Source organism: Erythrolamprus reginae, chromosome 5 (assembly GCF_031021105.1).
Source record: "Erythrolamprus reginae isolate rEryReg1 chromosome 5, rEryReg1.hap1, whole genome shotgun sequence".
Taxonomy (NCBI): domain Eukaryota; kingdom Metazoa; phylum Chordata; class Lepidosauria; order Squamata; family Dipsadidae; genus Erythrolamprus; species Erythrolamprus reginae.
Window position 1 is genome coordinate 53,843,522 of NC_091954.1, and position 22,049 is coordinate 53,865,570.

Below are 22,049 nucleotides of genomic sequence, written 5' to 3' on the forward strand. Positions count from 1 at the left end.
GCTTGCTACATAGCCTGTTTTGTTTTTTTGCCAGAGGGAATTTCCCCCCCTCGATTGTAGCTTAGGGTCATGTGATCAAGATTTGCAACCACCCCAATCATAGTTGGACAAGCAAAGCCAGATTCACTTAATAATTACTGATTTCCTTAGCAACTTCAGTATTTCACTAAACAACCATGACAAAAAAAAGATGAATAAAAATTGGAAATGACTCCGTTAACCACCTTGTCATGGAAATTCTGCGATCATAAGCCAAGGACTGCTGACATATCTCCAAGCTTTTTCTAAATATTAAAGAGTATCCATGCAAAAAAATTAATAATCTACCTCCATTTGGTTATAAATCTAACCATCACTACAAAATTCATGTTTTACGCTGTCCATTTTTGCTTTAAGAAAACCAAACTCAGTTTAAACCCTTAACCTTAGTGTTTAAACAATAGATACATTATCTATTTATTTTGAGCAGAGTCCAAAGATAGAGTTTTGTAGTGTTGACCTAGTAAACATATATTTACATCTAATCCAAAAGTCTTTCTTGATTTAAAAGAAGGCTTCATTTTCCATTTTCTATCCTCATTTCCAGAGATGGTGAGCCTTCAGCCAACCAAGCTAATTTATCTGGATGGAGCAGGTGAAAGCTCTGCTTTGTCCTCTGCCACTCCTCCCTGGTTTCCTCTTCTCCAAGATCTCCAGAACTTCATTGAAGGAAAAGGTAACACATGAAGGAGAGTGCCATGATCATCATTGAAGATTTCCTAGAAAGAGGTTGCTGTTAAAATCCCTATGTCCCTTTCTGATTATCAATGTTATCTGTTGAGATAATCTGAAATAGAGCGTTGAGTTTAAGCATTGCTCTCAGTGGGGCTTGACTTTTGATTTTCCCAAAGTATATAGAACATAAACAGAACGAATAGGAAAACATTGAGTACAGTAGTCCAATATGAAATTATTAACGTATTAATGTAAACTTAGATAAAAGTCAGCTCTATTGTAGGCTATTTGCCTATTCCATAGAATCCCACTACTGTACTTTCTGACCAGTATTCTTCATCCAAAAGAAGCAAAGAATCATCTTCAAAGATCAAATTTTCACAGGAAGAAAGATCACAAACACAAACTAGAATTGATGGCCTATCTTCAGGCTCTAAAGGAGAAAATACTTGAAAAATGTTGGTTCTGATATGAAACACTTAATTGAAGCAGAGGCTTTACAATATCAGATTAGGCCCATATCAGATAGTGACCTAGTTTTCTTAAGAAATCTATAATGGTGGGGAAGTTTGGTAGAAAGAGGAGGGCAACCAAAAGCAACATAGTTGGTAAAATGTTTGAGGTCAAACCATCCTCAGCATAATAATCAATCAAATAAGGATAGAAGGTTGTCTTCTCTTATATCTTGCCTCCTTAGTAACTGAAAGTTGTTGCTAATTTCTTATTCTTTAAGTAATAATATTTTCTTAGCAGGATCTTAATTTATTACTTCTTATATAATTATTTAAGATCATTACATGATGTAATTTGTATTCATTATTTTTTCTAGTATTGCTTGTCGTAGAAATTCAGTAGACAATGTGACATTGTTTCGGAGATATTTCCTTACTTGAACAGAGTGCAGAATCACTCCAGGCTGACAAAAGGGTATGAGAAGTAGGAGTGATTTCTGACTTACCTCCAAGTTCCCTGTAGATTTTCCTTGTGGAAAACCTGTAGGAAGCATTGGAAAAAGTGATCATGTGACCAAGTTGACTGTGGCAATGCTGAAGCAGCCACAATTTTGCTGAATTTTAAACCTACAAAAGTAATAGCTTCCAAATTTTGAATGCATCCTTTAAGTTAGTCAGGCTGATTCAAAAATTGTTGCCCTATAATCAATGAAGAGCTGCAAAAAAATTTACTACCACGCTCTGGGCATGGCTTGTTTTGTGGGTGTGGCTTGCCGGCCATGTGACCAACTGGGAGTGGCTTGATGATCATGTGACCAGGGGGTGGCTTAAAGGTCATGTGACTGGCTTAGAGGTGGCCAACTTGATGTCACTCATGTCAAGGATTTGGGTTAGGGTTAGGGTGCCTGGCCTCTCCTCGCCGCAAAGAGACACAATTTCCCTATTTACTATTACTGAACATCCAAAATATACTATTTTATTCGATGTATATATGCCATATGTGTACATACATATTACACACAGGCATACAAAAATATACATTATCTACTATATAAACTGTATGTGTATTTACACCCACATACACACAGCTCTTCTAAAATTATACACATTGAACCTCATTTACTGCAATAGGAAAAACATACCCAGAGCCCAGAAGGGAATAAAAGAAAAAAAATTCTACTGGTTTGTGTACTTAAGCAAAATTTTTCTACCGGTTCTGCATACCTGACCAAACCCTTAGGAGCCCATCACTGCCTATAATGTACTGATTAGCCCAATTGACATTCAAAGACAAACAGGTAGGAGAGTTTTAACACCTAGACTTATATACCATCTTATAATGCTTTACTGCACACTCTAGGTAGTTTACAACATCAGCATATTTTCCCCAACAACCTCATTTTACTGACCCTGGAAGGATAGAAGGATGAGTCAAGTCCATCAGGATCCAACTCCAGACTATGGACAGAGTTTGCCTGCAATATTGCATTCTAACCACTTCACCATTAGGGCTCAATATAAATTTGGGGAAGTTTCTTGGAATCTAAAGAGCAGCTCTTCTATGTGCCTTTCTCCTATTTCTGGAAATGTTAAGGGGGGAAAGAAAGATAGATGCATCTCACTATCGGACATTTATTTTATGAACTAAAATGAAGTTCAAAGGAAGTCAGTTCCAGACTCCTTCCCTTGTTTTAAAGTCTTCTGACAGTTCTGAAACTTGGTAACATATGTGCTACATACAAGTAACAATGTGTACCTGAGAATTGAGCTTTAATTTATTTTTACAGTATCGAGTCAGCCTGCTTTTCAAAACAAGCTGTGTGTCTTTCACAGAATAAAAATACACAACCAGCAATCTATACAGAGAAAGTCTATTTTCTCTCTCTTTTACATCTCATTTGATACTCTGTATTTCAAAAGAAAAAAAAATCCCAATAAATTTGCCATTAAATGGACTGGGGAAAACTATAAAGAGAAAGGAAAGAAATATGCATTGAAGATATCAAAAGTTACTGTTCCTCCTTTTCCCCCCAAATATACTTCTGATGATTTCACTGTGTAGTTTCTATTTCATATGTAAACCAACCTTGAGGCTGATAAAGTGTAATTTGCCTAAAACCACCTAATGACCATCTGGCTGGGCACTTCATTAAACTGAGGTTGAAGTTAAATTCCATCTACAGACCATCATAATTCTCCTTGTTATTCTTAGCCCAAATAATTATCTGTATGTGTAGAAGTGGTTTTAAGTTCATTCTAAGTGTCGTGCTTTCTTTTTCTTGGCAAACTAACTTGGTAGAAAACCTATCCAATTGGTTGAATTGTGTTCTGATAGGACACAACTATAAACATCTATTGTCTCCAAAAATGTTTTGGCTATCTGAATATATGAAATGTATTGCAGATCCTGGCGGGGGGTGGGGGAACGACATCTACTAATTCTCCAGTTTCCAATTCTTTAATTTTTTAGAAGGATGAATAGCTCCACAGGTTTCAAAAAGACAGGACAGCAGGTGAATTTCTGTATTAATTCATTTATTTGTCACTGCAATCAATGGACTCTCAGTGGTTTACAGTAATTACGAGCCCAAGCAAGCAATTCTAATTAAGACATTCACTGTAAACAGACCCCATAAACCACTATAAATAGCATCAATGGTCATAGGCATCTCATTGTTCTCCAAAGTCCTAAAAATTGGTTTTTAATAATTTCTGGAATGATAGTAATGCAGGGGCCAGCCTGATTTCTAAAGGGAGGCAATTTTCTAGCATAGAACCCATAGCTAAGAAGCAACACCTACAAGCTTGGGAAGTAAACAGCATTTTTTCCTTAGATACTTTGGATCAGTAGATGAATTTTATTTGGAGAAAGTGGTTCTGCAAAATATGTGTATGCCAAGCCATATAGAACGGGGGTGTCAAATTCACGGCATCACGTTGCTATCATGTGATGTTTTGCAACTTTTCCCCATTCCTGGAGCTGCAGTGGGTGTGGCCTGTGTGTGACACATCTAGGCTGCAGGCTGCCGGTTTGATACCCCTGATATAGAACTTGAATGACAATACCAGCACTTTGCCTTTCACCTAGAAGCTAATAGGAAGCCAGTGCAAAGCCTTTGCACCAAATTCTTCTGTCAACATCAATCCAAATATCTTTTTCAAGTTTATTTATTTATTTTTACAGAATAAAAAAAAACAAAATAAATCTGATAAATTTAATAATAATAATAATAATAATAATAATAATAATAATAATAATAATTTATTAGATTTGTATGCTGCCCCACTCCGAGGACTCGGAGTGGCTCACAACAGCAACAAAATACAATATGATACAAATCCAATATTAAAACTAATTTAAAAACCCACTATTACTAAAAAAAAAAACCATTCAATTCTTCACAATCACACCATTCTCAAATGCTAGAGTTAGAAAGTTGGAGTGGGTAGGATTAGTCCCCCCATGCGTGGCGGCATAAATGGATCTTTAACATCTTGTGGAAGGCAAGGAGGGTGAGGGCAATTCGAATCTCCGGGGGGAGTTGATTCCAGAGGGCCGGGGCCGCCACAGAGAAGGCTGTACCCCTAAGACCTGCTAGATGGCATTGTTTAGTTGACGGGACGTGGAGAAGGCCGACTCTAATTGGCTGCTAGGCTTTGTGTGGCAGAAGGCGTTCCCATAGGTATTCTGGTCCGATGCCATGTAGGGCTTTATAGGTCATTACCAACACTTTAAATTGTGACCGGAAACTGATTGGCAACCAATGTAAGCCACTGATCAGCAACCAATTTCCACAGATCATGACCTGTATCTATTACATTTTATGTTTATAATTCATTACGCAGTATATTCAATTCAAAATATGTTCTCATTAATATATATATATATATATATATATATATATATATATATATATATATATATATACACACACACACACACACACACACACACACACACACACACACACACAGTGGTACCTCAAGATACGAACCCCTCATCTTACGAACAACTCGTGATACGAACCCGGGGTTCAGAAAAATTTTGCCTCTTCTTACGAACTTTTTTCGAGTTACGAACCGGCATTCGGGAGGCTGCTGGGAAGCCCCCCGGCTGTTTTAAAAGGTGACAGCCGGGCGGCGGGGCTTCCCAGCAGCCTCCCGAACGCCGGTTCGTAACTCAAAAAAAGTTCGTAAGAAGAGGCAAAATTTTTCTGAACCCCGGGTTCGGTTCAGGAGGTTGCTGGGAAGCCCCCCAGCCCGGCTGTGACCTTTTAAAACAGCCGCGCGGCTTCCCAGCTGTCTCCGAACGCCGAACGCGGAAGTTCGGGTTTGGCGTTCGGCGTTCGGGAGGTCGCTGAGAAGCCTCCAGGCTGTTTTAAAAGGTGACAGCTGGGCGGCAGCGGTTTTTTTGGGGGTTTTTTTTTGGTTGCACGGATTAATTGACTTTACATTGTTTCCTATGGGAAACAATGTTTCGTCTTACAAACCTTTCATCTTACAAACCTCCCCCTGGAACCAATTAGGTTCATAAGACGAGGTATGACTGTGTATATATATATATATATGTCACATGTTTAAGCTGAATTTGAAAATTAATTTGAATATATATATACACACACACACACACACACACACACAGTAGAAACAAAAAGGAAGAGTAACTTTTGTGTTAATATCTCTTATTGTATATCAGTAAAAGATTTGCCAAGTTTGTAATTGCTTATTTCATCTATTAATACTGCCCTATTGGTACTGTGCAGTTGTTATTTTTATATACATTTTTCACAGAGAGAAACAATGAAAGAGCTTGCAAGGTAAGAGCTGGGAAGATCATTAGCAGCTAGTTAGGGCTGGGGAAAAAGTTACATTCAGAATATAAGACACACCCAAATTATCAGCCTCTTTTAGTGAGGAAAAAGGTGCATCCTATCCTCCCAAAAATACAGTAAGTAGAATCATGGATTAATTTAGCTACCATTTTGCCTAATGACCAAGTTGCCAGTCCTAATCCCACTCATTAAACAAGAACTACCTGTACATAAAAATTAAGGGAATGTAAGGTTAAAAAAATGCTAGAATTGTAAATATTATTAATATTTATCACTGTGCATAAGACAGCTTATGTTATTCCATACCTTTTCCTCTTTCTTTCTTGGGATACTTTGTGAGAAATACAGGCACGCTTGACATCCACGTATTGCTAAATATTAAAAGGAAAAGGTGCTTATATCATTTGATAAGGAAGAAAACAAATAACATTGTTTCTCTGTTCTGAAAAAGGGAGAATGTATGAGCAAAAGACAGAGAATGAAAATTAAAATTGAGAAAACTAAGTAGGAAGGAAAACTGGACGTTGGAACACATTCAAGTGTGGATATAGCCCCTGTAGTTCGTTTCCAAAGATGTTCTAAACCATTGACTGTATGTTAGGAAGAAGGAAGGAAGGAAGGAAGGAAGGAAGGAGGAAGGGAGGGAGGGAGGGTGGGAGGGAAGAAAGGAAGAAAAGAAGGAAGGAGGGAGGGAGGGAAGAAAGGAAGGAAGGAGGGAGGGAAGAAAGGAAGGAAAGAAGGAAGGGAGGGAGGGAAGAAAGGAAGGAAGGAAAGAAGGAAGGAAGGAATGAAAGAAGGAAGGAAGGAAGGAAGGAAGGAAGGCCAGGTATTTCTCATGGCAGAATCTAAATTCTCTGCAAGTTAGGGACAGCTTTGGCATCAGTTACATCATCAACTAACATCTAAAAATTGTTGCCAGTTATATCAAAAATAAGAACAAAATTGTTCAAGCCTACTGAAAAAACCACTATTCCCACTCATTTAGTTTGTGGGAAAGCGTTGATAAATAAATGTATTGTGTAAATGTGGAGAGAGAGAGAGCAAATAAACATCCCATTTATATCTATTCAGCAGAAAAGCTGAATTCCTGCATAAAATGCATGAAAAAATTACAGTATTAAAAAACCAAAACATAGGTTACTGCCCTGGAAAAACCACTGTTCCCTGCTGTGAATGTTGTATTACTGTGTTGTCTTGTTATTATCTCATTGTGTGACACAGTGCTGTTTTCTTAGTGATTTTGCTGTTTCTTTATTGTTCAATGGCCAAATAACTATTTCTAATTTCAACTATAGAATTACCACACTGAAAAGAAAGAAAGATTGGTAACACATGGAGCTAATGATAAATCAGTCATAACATTCCCCACCCATTATAGAATAGTAGACATAATCTTGGCATTTCTTTTTAATGACCAAAGATTTTTTCAGTTGTTTACTCATTTTCTTCTTCTATTCAAAAAGATACTATTCCATTTCAAGAATATGCAAGTATTCAAGCCATAGTCACTTCTTCTAAATTACATGGTCAGGATGAATTTGATCAGAAATTCCCTTTGTCCCAATCCACCCTCATTTCTTCATAATAGATCATCATAATTTGTTTTATATTTTGCATTTTTCTATACCGTATGGATATGATCGTTTATCTCAATTTTACTATGTAAACTGGATAATGATTTCCTCATTCTAGTATGTTCTATTGAATATTTACAATACATTTAGATCCTGATATTTTTTATAATGCAACTGCATTTCAAAATTGACTGGTACCACAAATTCTATTACCAATAAAGCAAAGACACATATGGCATGCAAATAGATAAAATTTATTATCTATAATTTAGAAATAATCCAAAAATCCCAGTGATATGTATTACAGACGGCACATCTTTCAAAATATCATTATTAATATTACCCATTTTTAAAGGTGCCCACCATAACCATGTATGCTTTGTTCAAGTCCTCATCTATCAATTAGACTTCATTAAGAGTATTTTAAAAAGAAAAAGAGTATATCCATTCAATTAAAGAACCAAAAAAACATTTTTGACCTGTTTTAGGTAAAACAGATCTCTTCATAAATGTTATGATCAATATTATATGATTTGCATAAAATGTAGCCCAACAATAGAAAAAAGAGGAAAGAGATGTCTTCCATATTTTCTCTGTTTAATTCATTCTTTGTATATGCTCAGATGTATTTCTATTCCCCTTTCTCTACAAACACAAACATATACACACACAAACACACACACACAGAGGAAATGTCAGGCTCACTGTGATTTACAGAAACAAACAATAGGCATTGATTGTACTCCTTCAATCCAGAAGATCTACAAATGACCATCAGACATTATGGTGATGATATGTTGCTCCATAGACCAGCTGACTCAAAAATGTATGGTATCACATGCTATTTGAAATGGGGAAAAATCCTTCAAATATAAGTATCATATATCACAAGGTGCTCTTTGTGGGTGTGCAATTCTTGAGAGCACTTGAACTTGAACTTTTGTAAGCCTGCACTGTTGTGATTATGAAAGGAAAAGTGCCCACATGCAGCATCTGATAGAAATTTCAGTATTGAACATCAGTACCATCCGTTCTTTCATTTTAAATAAATTCTGCACCTTGAGTAGATGCTGGTCATCAAAACCAAACTGAAAGCAGAGGAGGGAGGTGCTGTTTTGGAAGTGGAATTGTCACATAATACTGCCTAGTAGGGATAGGATGGGATGGGATGGGACAGAACGGAATGGAACATAACGGAACAGAACAAAACAGAACAGAACAGGATTACACAGTTGAAAGGGACTTTGGAGGCCTAGTCTACTCTACTCTAAGGCAGACCAATGGTTGTCCAATCTCTTCTTAAAAATTTCCAGCATTCACAAAATCTGGAAGCAAGTTATTCCACTGATTAATTGCTTTGTCAGGAAAGTTCTCCTTAGTTCTAAATTGCTTCTCTCCTTGATTAGTTTCTATCCATTGCTTCTTGCCTGCCTTCAGGTGCTTTTGGAGAATAGCTTGACTCCCTGTTCTTTGTGGCAACCCCTGAGATATTGGAACACTGCTATTTATTTATTTTATTTATTGTTAGAGTTGAAAGGGACCATGCAGGTCATCAAGTCCAACCCCCTGCCTGAGCAGGAATCCTAAAGCACCCCAGCCAAATGGCAGTCAAATCTCCTCTTGAAAGTGTCCAGAGTTGGGGAATTCACAACCTCCGCAGGCAGATTGTTCCACTGGTTGATCGCTCTAACCGTCAGGAAGTTCTTCCTTACTTCTAGGTTGAATCTCTCCTTGTCAGCTTCCAGCCGTTGTTCCTCGTCCGGCCCTCTGGTGCTCTGGAGAATAGAGTGGCCCCCTCCTCTCTGTGGCAACCCCTCATACAGCTATCATGTCCCCTCTGGCCCTCCTTTTCTCTAGGCTATCCATGCCCAGTTCCCGCAATCTGTCTTCGTAAGTCTTGATTTCAAGTCCCCTAATTATTTTGGTTGCTCTTTTCTGCACCTTCTCCAGAGTTTCAATGTCTCTTTTGAAGTGTGGTGACCAGAACTGGATGCAGTACTCCAGATGTGATCTGACCAGGGCGTAGTAGAGTGGTATTAATACTTCCCTGGTCTTGGAGTGTATCCCCCTGTTGATGCAGCTTAGGATAGTATTGGGTTTTTTGGCCGCTGCTGCACATTGCTGGCTCATGTTTAGTTGATTATCCACCAAGACTCCAAGATCTCTTTCACAGTCACTACTGCTAAGCGGAGTTTCTCCCAGGCTATCATGCCACCCCTAGTGCTTCTTTTCATCAAACTAGATATACCCAATTCTAGCAATTGTTCTTTATATGCTTTATCGTCCAGTTCCCCAATCATCTTTATCTTTCTTCTCTGCACTCTTTTTAGAAATGTTTTTTACACTGAGTGTGTGGAAACTAGGGGGAATTGTGTGAGAAAGTGATCAGGAAGAGCCAATTTGGTATAATGCCAGTGAAAAGAATGGCTGAAAGATACCTTCATCTAGTGGGAGAATGGAAGTTTCTGAGTGATTCTAAACTCGGATTTTTAACTTTAGACAGAAGAATTATGGAGTCCTAATGTTCATCTTCTATTTGAAATATTAGAAGTCCTTGAAGCTTGAATTTCAAAGCAGCCAATGTGTGTTTGCGATAGCTATAGTTTTCATTAAGATAAAATGAGCAAGGACTGTATATATTAGGTCTTGGCTCAGGATGCCTCTACCACGCTGAGTTCTTGGGATACATCTTATTTCCTGCTGCGAGAGATGTCTGCCATGTGAGAAATAATGCCTTGCACATCCAGTCTGTGGTAAAATACAGAGAAAGCATGAGAAAAAAATGAGAGTAGAAACCATATCTGGCCAACAGGCTAACATTTGGCCATCACTGATCCAAACCAATTACAGATGGGTTTCCATCTTCTGAAGGAAATTCAGTCTTCTGTGTATTCATATGTGTTTTATATATATTTCTCTGTGTGTGTTTGTGTGTGTGTGTGCATGCACATGAATACTTGCTATGCAAAATGATAAGTGATTATGAAATGTGCTAATGGATTTCAGTTGGTAATTCTACAAAGAGCTGCCAATCTAACCTTGACTACGAAGTTTTGCAGCTTCTCCTAGTGCTGGATCCAAATTTACTTGAAACAGAGTCATTGGAACCAGCGGAACATGTTATTCATGCTATTAATTGACTGACTGAAATATGTACAGTGATACCTTGTCTTACAAATTTAATTGGTTCCGGGACGAGGTTCTTAAGGTGAAAAGTTTGTAAGACGAAACAATGTTTCCCATAGGAATCAATGGAAAAGTGATTAATGCGTGGAAGCCCAAAATTCACCCCTTTTGCCAGCCGAAGTGCCCGTTTTTGCACTGCTGGGATTCCCCTGAGGCTCCCCTCCATGGGAAACCCCACCTCTGAACTTCTGTGTTTTTGCGATGCTGCAATTTCACTGAGGCTCCCCTTGCTGGGAAACCCCACCTCCGGACTTCCATTGCCACCGAAGCGCCCGTTTTTGCGCTGCTGGGATTCCCTGCTGGGATTCCCCTGCAGCATCACAAAAACACGGAAGTCCAGAGGTGGGGTTTCCCATGAAGGGGAGCCTCAGGGAAAACCCAGCAGCGCAAAAATGGGTGCTTCGCTGGCAAGGGCAGTCCGGAGGCGGGGCATCCCAGCGGCGGCGGTGGGTTTGTAAGGTGAAAATAGTTTGTAAGAAGAGGCAAAAAAATCTTAAACCCCGGGTTTGTATCTCGAAAAGCTTGTATGACGAGGCGTTTGTAAGACAAGGTATCACTGTATTTGAATTGTTAGCTCCTTTATATTAGCACCAGAAGGAGAAGGTATGCATGTTTATTGCATAAAGAAGGGTGGCATACAGGTCAAATAAATGAATACATAAAATAAACAAATGTTTACTAAAATAAGTACATGATGCATAATTGGAAATATAAATAAAAGGACAATGAAATATAATATTTACTATGAGTCTGCTCTAAATGTGATATAGTTTAACTCATACTGTATGAAAAGCTGGCCAAGAAACAAAACACATTGCTTCCTGCAGTCATTATGTTATATATATAGATCTGCAGAATTTTACAACTGAACTAAACAAACTTGCCATGAAATGCCATAAAATTGAAAACCGAAAGTGAAGCTTAGAAACAACAACAAGTTAAGATTACTAACGGGAATAGTATCTAATTACAAGAATCACATATGTCTGATGAAAGCCCACAGCAATGAGTCATCAGGATGAATGAACAGCCATTCTGAAGAGCTCTGGTTGATTAACTGCAGAGGATGGATGGTCTGTAATATATGGAGAACATGGCTATCCATCTAACAAAGAGGATAAAAATAAATGGTGAACAGCTGCCTGTTTAGTTAACCCTGGATCATCCTGCGCACTCCCAGATCGTGGGATCTTGCTAGAAAATGGAGGATACGATTTTTGGGGCAGATACATGCAGAACACGTTAATGGATCAGAGTGGACTGATTTAAATGGGAAGTATATAAAGTCTCTATTTAAAAATACTAAGAAGAAATTGCGATACATATTAGCCTGAATTAGATGCAATTGGTTAATCAAAGCACTGACACTGCATTATGGGTTGCCTTTTACATATAATTTTCAAACTGCATGAAAAAATTTCCTAAGCCACTGTGATAAAAGAAAATCACACACCCTGTTTTAAATCTCCATAGATGAATATGACATAATGATTGAAGTCAAGTGCATTGCTCACATCATTTCCTTATGAGCACCTGTTCGTTTTCTAATTCCCTTTGAAAGGCAGGACTTTGTGGAAATCTCTATTATGTTGATTTCCAATGTCTCTTGAAATATGAAAAAAGTAACCAAGAAGCCATTTAAGGATCCATTACATATTAAACACTAAAAAAAAATGTTCTTGGCCACTGCAGTATAGCATCAAGCTATTGCCACCATCAATATTTTTTTTTCAAAATTAAAAACTCTTAAAGAGTTTTACAGCATAGTCTCTAGTAGCCCAAAATGTCACTGTTATATATTTCGTTAAGAATTTCATTCTAATAACCATTTTGGAATGACATTCTTTGCACATTTCCAGCAAGATAATAATTATTCTAAACTCTTGTGCACAGTTCTCCCTGGAGTAATATGATTTAGAATAAATTGTTGCAAATATGAGATTGCGGAGGAATTTCAGTTATCCTGTTAGTAATGGGACTCACAGGCATGTAAGCTTGAGAATGTTGATTCAAGCCAAAATACTCCTGTGTTATTATTACAATAACAATTAAGGACACTTCAGGAACCAATATGCCAAAATACCACATGAAAGGATAGTTTAAAAGATGATCGCATTTGTTCTGGCTCACAGTACACCAGTGGGAGGGAAAAACCTTTCCAAGATGGATATTTCTATGAATATGGACAGATGAAGAACATTGCTGGCTCATTGCCATACAGATGTTTATGAATGGATTGTTCAAAATGCGAAATTTGGCTTGAAGCAGAAAATCTGTTAAATAAAATATTGCAACTTGATTTTTTTGTTGAAAAGATATTATGAAATAATAGAACAAAATCTGTCTATTTTCCATTGTAGTTATGCCGTGTTTTGCACAGTTCCAATTATTTGTACTTCTAGGGTTGAAACATTAGTTTTCTTTCTTTAATTCTCTCCTGTATCTAACTACAGCTTTCTCCAACTTTTGATGTGTTTAAGATTATGAACTTTGCCTGCTGCCAGAATGGGTATTGAGGTCCACACATCTGGAAGACATACCCATGGGGAATGTGGCCAATAGTGGCTTCTATGGCTTTTTAACCAACATTCCACTAGATCGTTCGACAGCATTTGGAAATGCATGCATTGCTTCAAATCCAAATTAAACACTTAGTTTCTGGTGTTTACATTTTGGAGCCTTTGGATAACAATGAATGTTATAGAACTGAGTGGGAAATAGATACCAATATCTGCATGTAGAGTTCTGTTGGCAGAGGCATTGGAGTCTAGTTCAGCTTCAGTATGCAAAATTTCTTAAGAGGTTAGATTTATCCTTATCCGCTGTCATAATTTTAAAAACTGTCTCCCTTATTCTGAAGGGAATTCAAGGCAAGGCTGTTTCTGATTCATGCACAGTGGATTTATTAAAACTGTCTGGGAACAGGTTTGGGTGAACACTTCAAACATCGTTCTTCAGGTCATGCTCTTTGATCCAACATCAGAATTTCATTCAATAGGTGGAAGGGATTAGTTTAGTTTAGTTTAGTTTAGTTTAATCAGATTTGTATGTCGCCCCTCTCCGCAGACTCAGGGCGGCTCACAGCAATAGCAATACAATGTAAGACAAATCCAATATTTAAATTAGTTTTAAAAAAAAAACACCACAAATTAAAACCAATCATACACACTAGCATACCATGCATAAATTTTATAAGCCTAGGGGGAGGGAACATGTCAATTCCCCCATGCCTGACAACAGAGGTGGGTTTTAAGGAGCTTACGAAAGGCAAGGAGGGTGGGGGCAACTCTGATATCTGGGGGGAGTTGGTTCCAAAGGGTCGGGGCCACCACAGAGAAGGCTCCCCCGCCAAACGACATTGTTTAGTTGACGGGACCGGGAGAAGGCCAACTCTGTGGGACCTAACTGGTCGCTGGGATTCGTGCGGCAGAAGGCGGTCCCGGAGATATTCTGGTCCGGTGCCATGAAGGGCTTTATAGGTCATAACCAACACTTTGAATTGTGACCGGAAACTGATCGGCAACCAATGCAGACTGCGGAGTGTTGGTGTGACATGGGCATATTTAGGGAAGCTTCTCACCAAAAATCTCCTTGCAGCCTATGCAGCTTTAATAGAGAAATCTGGATGTGTAGCTGGAATCAACCTAGAACTAGTTTGCGAGGCTGTTTTGCTTTGCTTTGTCTGAAAAGTAATAATTCAGATGAGACTGGCAGGAATCCCAGCTAAGTAGAACACTTTTTTGAAATGCGAAGAAATATGATGCATTCAGCTTTTACCGTCATTTTAAAAAAAATATTTGGGAAACATATACCTTCCCACTTACAGTAACCATGTTATAATGACAGTCTTTCGATTTACAATTTCATTATTCATATCTTTTCCATGATCTCCATATTTATGTGCATGTTGGAAAAGGAGGAAGGAGGTGAGAGCCCCCAAATTGCCAAATGCACTTTTAACAGGTCCAAGAGTGGAGAAGATCCTAAGTGCCCGCCGATGCAGATTCCTATCCCCACCTCTTTTACAGTAAGTGTGAGGGGGAAATATTTGGCAAAGCAAATGATCTGTTTTATGATCCTTCACTCCTTACGTTAAATCAGATTGGAAGAAAAAAAATAAGTTTTTGCTCAAACACAGGCAAGATTCAAAATTGTGTTTGGCCAGTAGGAACTGAGGTTGAGCAAGCACATGAATTAATGAATGTCATAGTGGATGAGCTACTTTCATAACAATAGCCATTGTTCGGGTGCATTGCTCGGGTCGCCAGGCATGGGGAGATTGAGATACCCCCCCAGGCTTATATAGTTTATGTATGGTATGATTGTGTTGTATGGTTTTAATGATGGGTTTTAGGTGTTTTTAAATATTAGATTTGTTACATTGTTATTATTATTGCTGTGAGCTGCCCCAAGTCTGCGGAGAGGGGCAGCATACAAATCTAATAAATTATTATTATTATTATTATTATTATTATTATTATTATTATTGTTATTATCAATACCACCGATAGCAGATTGAAGTGGATCTTTTTGAGCAATTCCTTCCAATGTTTGGATTCCCAAACCTATGTGTTTCTGTGACTGTTACACGACCCTAAAATGCCTTTAGTTATAGCACCATCAAGTTTTTTTCTCTTTGCACCTTTATGAGAGTGCTAATCAAGAGATGGATTACACCAAATGGAAATACAGTATATCAGCTGGGCTTTTTGGGTAAGCGTTCCAAATGAATTAAACACGATCCGCATAAACATACTGTATATGAAAGGGTCTTAAGTCTTGTTCAATCTGGTCCTTCCAGGTGCGTTGGAATAGAAGAACTCAGGGAATTCCATCCAGGCACAAGGCCAGAGACCAGGAGACTAAATATCTATGGAGATTCTTAGCCGTCCAAGTCATGGTTGTCCAAAAGGTGCTTTTTAAAGATTCTGTGTTCTAATCCCACCTTAGTCTTGAAAGCCCTTTGGGACAGTCACTCTCTTTCAGTCCAATTTAACTCACAGCTTTCTTGGAGAAAACAGGATGAGAAAAGAGTATTATATATGTTCACTGCCTTCAGTTATTTATAACAATAACAAGGCAGGATTTTTAAAAAATAAAAAACCTGCGTTTTGCAGTCGAGTTTGTCTGAAGAGCATCCAGAAGTGGCTTAGAATTCAGAATCTAATTCTAAACTGAGGAAGGCTGACCTATTTTATGTCAGTCAATATCGTTGTTCCAATTGTAACACAGAGTTCTTCTAGCTATCTGAGATCTTTTCTAATGGGAAGTGCCATGGGTTTCAAATTGAACTGTGTGCTTTCAAAGTACATGATTTGCCATCTTAAAGGAAAAGCCTTCAAACTGTATGAAGAAAGGATGGGGAAAACAATTATACCAAGGGAATTGTTGTGGAATAAATCATAACAAAACAGTTGCACATATTCCAAAGCTCTCCAATTTTGGTTCACTTGTTGCTATGAATTATAATAGCCAGACATTATACAGAATTCTTGTTTATTCTTCCTAGGCTGGAAAAGGACAACTTGAATGCTGTATTTGGACCAAACTGTTACTTCTTCTATTGCTTTGTTCTGCTGTCCAAGAACCTGCTGCAAAAATTCAGTGATCAATGGCCAAAATTACATGATTTTCTGCCATATTTTTTAGTGAAAAGGGTAATAGAAAAATAGAAAAATCCAGAACAAAATAAATAGCTCTGCCTTTATATATCTAAGGATATCATTGAGTGAATTCTTTGGTGATCAAAAGATATTGCAAATTTCTCTCTCTCTCTCTCTCTCTCTCACTCTCTCTCTCTCTCTCTCTTTTGTATCAGAGCTCCTGGCCACAAAAAGGGTTTCTCACCTGTGGAAGTTATTACTTTGCCAACCAGTCCTGGTCTTCAGTTTTTACAAGTTGAAAGTACATCTAATAATACTTTAGAAGGATTTTGTTATGCACATTCCTCTTGGAACAGCCTTATAGAACAAAATGCATTTCAAAATAAAATTGAGAAATCACTGGTGTTCAGGAGAGTTTTACAAAAAATATTTTTGGGTCTTGGTGAAATAAGAAGCAAGCCAGAAGATCATTCATATTTGTGCACAAGTATTGTAGGAATGGGAACAAATAAGTAAGGATGCTTTTCTTCCCTCCCATCGAGAACTGAACTTTTAAATTCCAAAAATTATTTTTAAAATCAAGTTTCATTCTCAGTGCTAAAATAGGCCTGAGGGAGTCCTTTCACGTTAACTGATATACATATTCAATGGAAGCTAGCATTATAATAGAATAGCTCAGTACAAGACTGTTCTGCCTGACTGGGCTCAGGCAATTCGTAACAGTCCAAGGAAAAGAAATCAAACACACACGTGCTCTTCTAATCAGCAAACTTGTATTAAACAAACAAAAAAGGGTTAACCAAAACAGTCCTTAGTGTCAGGAAATAATGATAGTGCAAGGCGTAATTCAGCCAAATACAAAACACAGGAAAAAGCAAACAAAGACAACCTGCATGGAGCAGAAACGTTTCAGGAGTCCTTCGAATCTTTAGAGCAAACAGCAAGTCCCAGAGGTTTCACCTCCCACGTGCCTGAAAAGGCTGGGTTAAAATCCAAAAGCACGGAACAGAAACTTCAGAGCAGGAACCACAAAGTTACACAGATAAACAGCCACAGTTTGCCTTGTGCCTCTGTTCCTTTTTATACCTTTAGCCCTCATTAAGGGAACCACACCCAGCCCTCAGTATAAGAACCACACCCAGCCCAGGTGCTACTCTGATCACCTGTAATAATCCTTCAATTGAGCCCTCCTCTGCATGGCTCTTTGGCTATGCATGTCTATGAGATGGTCTGCAGAGGAATCCAAGGAAGAGAGACTCTCTGAGGGACTGCCTGCCAAATCCCCTGGGCTGTCTTCTGGGTCCTGCGTGCTGTCTGCCAACTCCTCTGAAACATTGGCCTCATCCTCATGACTGTCTGCCACGTCTTCCTGGCTGTCAGCCAGGCTTTCGCACTCACTTTGTGCCACATCTCTCTCATCTATGGGAGCAACGGCTGGCCCAAGCCCAAACACAACAAAGACTAGAAATGGAAGATTCACCGAATTTAGTATATCACAAAGACTTGCTGCGTATTGGAGACCAAACAAGAAAGACCAAATAAAGAATACAAAACAGATGTAGCAAAGCAAACAGTGACATGCCAGTACATAAAACATAACAGGTAGAGCAGATGGCAACAGAACCTGGCAATGCCTAGGAGCAGGAAAGTTGAAGAAAGAGACATAGGAGCTAATTCTGGCTGAGCAAGACCAACCCATAAGAACAAATACATACAAAGTCAGAATTAAGAAGACAGGAACAGATAACAAATATCGTCTCTACAAAGAAGCTGAAGAAACAGTGAACTACCTAGTCAGTTGCTGCAAGAATATTGCACAGACTGACTGCAAACTACTACAGCAAGACATAATAGCAACAATGGTGCATTGCAATATCTCCAAGAAATACCACTTGCCTCAATCAAGAACTTGCAAAATAATAGAAAATGAAGAAGCTAAATGGCTCTTTAGAAAATTACCTGTCACAAGATTACAGCTTACATCCTGTGACAATATCTACAGTATAACACCATCAGACAACATCTGCCTATCATAAGGAATCAATGATGCCAAATCCAGACTAAAAAACTAGCTGACATTTTTGCCAACATTAATAATAATAATAATTATTATTATTTATTAAATTTGTATGCCACCCCTCTCCGTAGACTCGGGGTGGCTATATAATGACATAGGTAGCAGCTGAGGAAGGTTTTCATAGGGCAGTGATGGTTAACCTTTTTGGTGCTAAGTGACCAAAGTGTGCCCTCACACTTGTACCCACCAACTTTTTAAAAAGTCACCAACACTGAAAGTTTTATCAAGGGAAGAGACGATGAACTCAGAACAATTGAAGCAAAAACTAAGCTGAAAAAGGCAAAGATTAGGAATTTCTGCTTCCAAATAGACTTTGAATAAAACAGAATACATTGTGTTCTGTCAGGCTCTCTGGTACACTCCTCCCAAAAATTCACAGGTACAAATTTCAGACACACACACGTTTGAAAATTCAAAACAATGTTCTTCATAATGAAAATTCACTTAAACTAAGCCCTCTTTTGGTATAGCAAAGAGCACTGATCTCCAAACAAACTGGTAATTGGTACAAGTCCCTTATCAGTTCTGTGATACTTAGCTTGCAGCTGTGAGGCAATTCACAGTCCTTCTTCTTTCACAAAGGGAAACACACTTTGCTCTGGTTTAGTTTCAATGCGGGGAAAATCAGTACACAAAAGGTCAAAATCAGTAAAGCAGTCACGAAACACAAGGATCAGATAATCCTCCACAATGGCCAAACCCACAGGCTGCTATTTATAGCAGCCTCACTAATTACCACAGCCCCACCCAACCACAGGTGGCCTCATTTTCTTTGATAATAATCTCTCAGTTGTTGTTGCCTATGCATCACTCTCCACATGCATGGCTGTATCATTAACTCTTGTTCTGAATCCAAGGAGGAGCTAGATAATTGATCTCCTTCTGAGCTGTCTGCCACACTCTCCTCCTCGCTGTCACTCATGTCTTCTTGGTCAGAGGAGCCTTCATCATCAGATTCCACCGGGGGCAAAACAGGCCTGCAGCATGTGGATGTCTCCCCCACATCGACAGTCCTTGGGGCAGGAACTGGGCCAGAGCTAACCACAACACATTGTAGCAGGCATTTCCAAGTACAATATTTAGCATTGTTGTAGAATAAGTTTATCACTTCATCTAGACTGAACCAACATGGATTCCCCAGGACTTCTTATGGGTGTTTTTTCCCCAAGCTGGGCTTTTTATGAAACTTATAACTGAACTGAGAAGATGTCATTTTACAGTAAGCTACTTTCTCATCTCCAACACTTGATTTGCTTTTGGACCTAACAGATCTCAGCTTTGAACCAGTATACATTCCTGTTCATGATAAATTGATGGGTACAATTCCAATATAATAAATATAATTATTTATTTATATTATAGCTATGTTAAGGGAAACCTATGTGAAGTGATTCATGGACTATATAATAGGCTTAATGGAATCAATAAAGATATTTGTGATTTCAAGTCAATCCTAATACTTTCAAAATGATTCATGTTAATCAGAAAAAAAAAACAAAAGTATGTCAGATTGGCCTTGATCATTTGTGGGAGAAGGAGATACCGGTAATACTCTTAAACCAATCTTTACATAGCACTTTCTATATAGACTATAGGCTGCTTTTTCACAGCCACTCTGAGCATCTTATATGAATATGGTAAGTTGATATACATCTGAAAGAAGATTGTCCCAAAAAGCATATGTGCTAATAAAAATCATTTGGCATAATACATTGATTTATGGACCTAGTTAGCTTTTGCTGTAAATCTGGGCACCTAAACAGACTGAAGTTGTTATTCCACTATGATCATTTTGACGAACTGTATCTAGGATCCTTTGACTAAGCTCCAGTTTAGTATGATCATAAATCATTGCGCTTACAGAACCTAAAGAGAAGTCATACTGGAACAATTTCTTCTCCTACACAAGCCTTTGAGATTATGAAAATTTACATTCCAAATTGAGGGGTGCTAAACTTCGCAGATAGAAATTAAACTTTAGCCAAAGATAAATCTTTCTTGCATGGACTTAGTACAAATTCAATCAGCTTGCAATGTGGAAAAACTGCAATGTGGAAAAATACAGAGAGGGGCGGCATATAAATCTGATAAATAATAATAGTAATAGTAATAGTAATAGTAAATAATAATAATAATAATAATAATAATAATAATAATAATTTAAGATGAATCAGGAAACCTGGAAGAAAGATTGTAAAACTAAACTGATTTTAAAAGAGCAACTTTGTTATAGGAACCCAACACCCAAGATCTGGTTGAGAAAATCTTAATTGCCACAAGTTTCTTTTAAGTCTCTCTATGCTGAAAATAAATTGGATGGCAGTGGCAATCCTTTGGAAATTTAGTACCACATAAACCAAATGTTCATTGGGTGAATTGAAGGAATTGAAGGATCAAGGTATTTGATTGAACATAAGAAACATTTGTAATTTGAGTTTCAAGGGTGCTGATTTTTCCCATCTCACTGACCATCAACTGGGCATTTTATTTTCTTATTTGTCCTTAAACCTTCATTATGTTTTGACTTAAATACTTGCTTTAGAAATAGCTACAGCATTTGATTTTTAAAAAGGTATCCTCTAATCAACCTAGATATGTCCTAGTTTTTGATCTACACAAAATATTGTCTACACCTATACTGTAGGAATAGCACTCAGACTTATACCACTTTACAGCCCTCTCTAAGCAGTTTATACAGAGTCAGCATATTGCCCCCAACAATTTGGCTCCTCATTTTACCAACCTCAGAAGGATGGAAGGCTGAGTCAACCTTGAACCTGGTGAGATTTGAACTGCCAAACTGCAGGCAGCAGGCAGTAAGCTGAAGTAGCCTGCAGTACTGCACTCTAACCACTGTGCCACTGTGGCCCATATACAGGAATGAGAAGCTTTTTCATACTTGTTCTAGTTGACGTTCTATGAAGTGCATGAACTATGGGGGAAAAGAACATATCCTTTTGTAGTACTTGTTCATTCTTGAATCTGTATAATTATGTGCCATGAGTTTATATGCCTGAAATGTGTGACATCCTGAAGAGCTTATATGCCTGAAATGTGTGACAAAGTAATTTTGTACAATAGGTCAATTAATAGAAAAATATAAATGGAGAACCAAAGTATTGAAACATTTCTTGGGACAGTATTTAACAGATTGTTTTTATTTCCTTGAATGAAAAGTAGGAGTCCACTTTATTATTTCAAGTCCTGAATCACACTCATATATGAATTGCAAAGATATTTGCCCCAATACTTACGATCCTGCAGTAATAGAAATACTTGGCTTTCGCGGGGGATACGTTCCAAGACCGCCCGCGAAAGTCAAATTTCCGCAAAGTGGAGACGCTCCCTTCCTTCCTTCCTCCCCCTCCCTCCCTCTTCCATTTCTGGTTTTACTTATCCCCAGAACCCACAGGGGGAACAGGGCAGCAAGCTGGGGCTTTGCTGTGCTTGCTGCCGGCGTCTCCCATGGCGGCGGCGGCACCGGTGGTCAGGGTCAGGGCAGGGGAAGGGGAAGCTCAAGGCAAGAGGGATACAGGCCAGGATTTGAAGCTGGGATTCCAGGCCATTTGGCTGGGAGGTCGGATACTACCACTAAGGGAGATAGCTTAGGT

The 22,049-nt window shown here is 38.4% G+C and overlaps 2 long non-coding RNA genes across 4 annotated transcripts in view; one reads left to right on the forward strand and one right to left on the reverse strand.

Moving 5' to 3' along the window:
• The window catches only part of LOC139167761 (uncharacterized), a 150,936-nt gene that overhangs the window by 24,896 nt on the left and 103,991 nt on the right, over positions 1-22,049 (forward strand). For all 3 annotated transcript variants that reach the window (XR_011559188.1, XR_011559187.1, XR_011559186.1), the window contains exon 2: positions 587-715. This is a non-coding gene — a long non-coding RNA (uncharacterized lncRNA). The remainder of the gene's footprint in view (positions 1-586; positions 716-22,049) is intronic.
• Positions 1-22,049, reverse strand: part of LOC139167762 (uncharacterized) — a 44,936-nt gene that overhangs the window by 2,533 nt on the left and 20,354 nt on the right. The window contains exons 2-3 of the long non-coding RNA XR_011559189.1: positions 6,305-6,369; positions 2,576-2,746 (exon numbers count right to left, since the gene is read on the reverse strand). This is a non-coding gene — a long non-coding RNA (uncharacterized lncRNA). The remainder of the gene's footprint in view (positions 1-2,575; positions 2,747-6,304; positions 6,370-22,049) is intronic.